Source organism: Prunus dulcis, chromosome 4 (assembly GCF_902201215.1).
Source record: "Prunus dulcis chromosome 4, ALMONDv2, whole genome shotgun sequence".
Lineage (NCBI taxonomy): Eukaryota > Viridiplantae > Streptophyta > Magnoliopsida > Rosales > Rosaceae > Prunus > Prunus dulcis.
The window spans coordinates 14,657,603-14,662,278 of record NC_047653.1 but is presented as its reverse complement, the minus strand read 5'-3'; the positions used below and the strand labels follow the sequence as shown (position 1 = coordinate 14,662,278).

The following is a 4,676-nucleotide window of genomic DNA, read 5'->3' as shown; positions in this document are numbered from 1 at the left end:
GAAGTTCAACATCAGAAGTGGTTCAAGGTTTCCTCTCATGAATTTATTTTCACTCATGTTGTTTATTTTTGTTTTAATCTCTTTGAACATGATGTGTAACTAAATTCATAGCTAGGGATTTCGATGTAGCCTTGCAACATTGATCCATGTTTCTAAGTTAAAGTATTTAGTTCATCAATCTGTTTCTTGTTTCATTCACTGAATCTATTGTTCAATTTGTTTGTCAATTTTAATGTTTGATCACCATTAGAGTCGCCTACAGATTATCTAGACAAGGTTATAGTAAACATCATGCTTAATCTTGGTAGACATGTGAATGAATGAAGAGAATGCTATGCAAACATCATGCTGTGTATTTTCTTTGGTTCTTTAATGTTTTCTTGCATGCTAATGACTCTTAACTTGGAACCAAAGTTGAACATCCCAACTAGGTTGCAGATTAGGAGAATTTGATCAAAACCACACATCATATGGCTGATCATATATATGTAAAACGAACTCTGGAAACAGGTTGATAATTGAGTACGGTTTAATTTTATAAACATGGAATTAGTTTTGCAATGGTGAATTCGAAATCCCTGGTCTCTTCCCTATTCTTTCTACATCAATATATTATTCACTACTACATTCTTCTTGCATTTTAAGTTATTTTTCATTTACAACACAAAAACGACTTTCAAATTGTCACTTTCATTTTTAGTTAGGGTTCTTTCAAAACTAGTAATTTATAGAGGTCCACTCGGTCCCTGTGGTTCGACACCCTTACTTGTACCACTATAGTAACCATATATTGGCACTTGGAAGGAACACAACAACTGTCTCTAGTAGTAAATCTAGATTGGTCACTACTTCAGTTCGATGTTAAAATTGTCTTCTTATATAGAGACTTGGAAGAAAAGGTATACATGGATTTACCACTAGGATGTAATTTAGCTCATGACAAGAAAAATAAAGTTTGCAAGCTTAGAAGTCATTATATGGGTTAAAACAATATCCGAAGGCATGGCTTGGCAGATTTACTAAGTCCATGAAGAATTTTGGATACACTCAAAGTAATTCAGACCCATTCTGTTCTTGAAGCGTGATGGATGAAAATTCACTGCATTAATTGTTTATGTGGATGACATGATCGTAATTGGGAATGACACAAGAGAGCAACAGAAGTTACAAAAATATGTGATGGATCTACTCACTGAAACAAGATCATCCATCTGCCCTTTGTAAAATCAGAAAATCAATTAGTGGATGTCTTAACAAAAGCTATCTTTGGATGAGTGTTTTATGACTCACTTACCAAATTGGGCATTGGTGACGTGTACGCACCAACTTGAGGAGGAGTGTTGACGTGAGTGAACCTACTAAATGAAGGAGATTTTTATTTCCTAAGTTAATTAGGTGATTTACTTCCTTGTTTTATATAGTTGACACATCCTTGTATAATTAGGAGATATTCTCCTAATTAATTACTGCATTTATTTCCTTATAAAGTATCCTTGTAAACTCCTATATATCTCCTTATGGAGAGGAATACAATTAACCTAAAGTATTCAAACATGTTAATGTATGCATTTTGAGTTTTTCTTTTGGCTTCCCTTGACAATTTTTTAATAGGATTTTTATTGTTTTTATCAAGCTCAAGTTTAGATTAAGAATAGCTTCTTTAGGTTTCTTAACTAACAACTATCCTATGGAGGTTCAAGCAAATTGACAAAGGTAAATTGTGCATTGCATCACATTGCATTAAATTGATTTCATAAAATGATGACTAGTTATCTGTTTCTCGTATGACTAGTCATCCTTGCTCTGTAGGATTTCCAGCTAGATAACCAACTATTTTGTCCTATTCTCCTTTTTCTCTCTACTGCCATGTGTCATTCTGACCTGGGAACTTTTGTTTGTAAATGCCAAAGAATTCCTCTTTGGGCAACCGTCTCTTTTGGGTGGAAGTTTTTGAAAGTTTGGCTTGCCATCTTTCGCTTCTTCTTCCTCAAGAGAGAACCATCTTATTTTCATCTATGAGTGTTTCCAAATTGATTTCTTTTTGAAAAACTGCATTTGAAATACTAATCTGCATCTAGCTACTTAAAACACTCTCTCATTTATATCTAGGTCAGATTCAAGATTGATTTCTTCAAGAGTATGGTTTCTTGAAGAAATTGGTCATTTTCTCCATGAATCCAAATTTCATTTTTGTATGAGTTAGAGCTTGCAAGCTAGTGCCATGGGATGAATGAGCTGAAGAAGAAGCTGCCATTGCCATGAAGAACTGGGCTTCAAGCTTTGCTAAGTTGGAGAAGAAGATTGCACAAAGGAGGTATTGCTCATCTTCCTAAATAGATCTAGGTTTTGCTTGAGCTTACTTGTGTTCCTTTGTAAGAATCTTTTTCTACTTAGTGGATTGCATGGTCGGTTGATGACCCCCAGTTTTTCCCAATGGTGGGTTTCTGGGTGAACAATTTCTGTTTGCATCTCTGTAATTTTTCTGGGTTTGTGTTCTTGGTGGTTGACTAGTCATCGTATGAATTCTGGGTTTGTGTTCTTGGTGGTTGACTAGTCATCGTATGAATTATGGGTTTGTGTTCTTAGTGGTTGACTAGTCATCGTATGAATTATGGGTTTGTAACCTTGTAGTTGACTAGTCATCATTATCTGCTGTTTGATGTTTGCTTGATTATGCTGTCTTCACACACTTTCACCATAGTTGTTGCTAGCACAGGGGATGCCTAGATTGACCGGTCCTTCTGAGTGCCTAAGTTGTCGCTAGTAATTCTCTAGGCTTGCAGGTACATCTTGGTATGCTCTGTGTATGTTATTGTTTGGTATAATTCATATCCGATAGTTGACTAGTCATAAGAGTATTTGGTCAAGGTCTAGAGTGTGTGAAGTTTGTTGTGTTCTTGGTCGAATATCTTTTAAGTTTACCCCTCGTCACCTAAATACCAATTTCAAAACCATATTCATATTTTAGCAATGACATATGAAAAATTATCAAACTACGAACATCATCGCTTGGAACTACCGGTATATATGCAGAACATACATTTCATTTTAAGAAAACACATCCTCTAACCACCCTACTATAGTCCAAACCATCATAATTTTCATATCCTTGCTCAAACCATTTTGGAAAGAAAAAAAAAATCCCGTCAAATCGATAATTGTTTTTTCATCTAAACTGTCAGTACAAATATGGAACTCATATAAAAGAAAATGATATTGATGCTAAACAGATAGTTAAAATAAAGTGGTATGAATATACTGAACTTTAAATTTTCGTGTATATTCATGTTATGTTATCGGCTCATACATAATCTACACATAATAGATGCCTATTGTAATTTGTAAGGCCACGTCTACACGTGGGTACTGCACTGCAAACGGTTGCACAATGAACATCTTACAAAAAAACACAGCTCCCTTTTGACCTAGATAATAATTTAATTTAGTAAACTTATTTTGAGGAGTGTCACTTGTCCATGTTAGCTAACCATCAAACAAGTATTATATTCTTCTGCTTGATAAATCTGTCCCATCTTCCCAAGAAAAGAAAAACATTTGCATGGCGGCTGAACGTGCACGAAAGCGAAAAATACAAGAATATATTTTAATAAATTATATTAGAAATCTACCTGAACGACAATATTTTATGGCGGCTGAACGTTTTGGCTCAAGTTAATTAATCGAGCCATCTCCATCTCATTAGAACCAGACCTAGGTTTGACCAAATGGAGATCCCGAAAGCACTCATAAGAACAACAATTACAAGAAAGTTGCAGTTAAAGAATAGAAAGCCACATAACATGAAGAGAAATTAATGGAGGAACATCCACAACGAAAAGCATCAATTAATTTATTGAATCTGAGGAGTACAGTTGTTTCTTCCCAACTTTTTGAACAAGAATTGCATATTAATTCAGTTATGTAAAAGGTTGCAGGTTGGTGAGTCTGTGTAACGGTGGACAAGATATAAATGGTGAAAAGTACGTAGATTATTCATCAATTGGTAAGAGGAAATATTTAAGCCAATCAACTCATCAAATGTTATTTTATTCTACTATTTTATACTTACGACACCTCATCAACTCATATATAGCAGCCCTTGATACTTCCATGCACCATGAATGAAGGTCATACTTTCCTTAATATCCTTTTCAATTTGTTCGTGTAGGAAACAGATATCAAAGCAGAGCAAGATGTCCAAGAACTGAAGGAAAAAGTGAAGGGGATGATAATGGCTCCAATGCTTAAAAATCCATCAAAAAAATTGGAGTTAATTGATGAGATTCAGCGGTCTGGTATCTCCCTCCATTTCGAAAATGAGGTTGAGGAAGTTTTGCAACAAATTCACAAGAACTCTTACGGCGGTGATGAAGAAAATGATTTTGAGCTTTTCACAACTGCTCTCCGTTTCCGGTTGCTTAGACAGCAAGGTTACAAGGTTTCATGCGGTTAGTCCTCTCTCTCTCCCCGCGCTCATATGTTTTGTTTTATAATTCTAGTTTGAAGAACCAAGTAAGACAAGAAGGAAAAAAAGGCCAAGCTTGGGAATTGGTTCAGATATCTCTCCTCGGATGCTTAAGTCACTATATGTTTTTGTTTTATAATTCGAGAGAAAATAGTTTTCTTCTTCTAATCACTGCTCTCCTTATTTAGGGAAGTAGGTTGGAGTCTTGCAC

The 4,676-nt window shown here is 35.1% G+C and overlaps 1 pseudogene; it reads left to right on the top strand.

Moving 5' to 3' along the window:
- Positions 1-2,970: 2,970 nt before the first annotated feature.
- Positions 2,971-4,676, top strand: part of LOC117625452 — an 8,220-nt pseudogene continuing 6,514 nt past the window's right edge.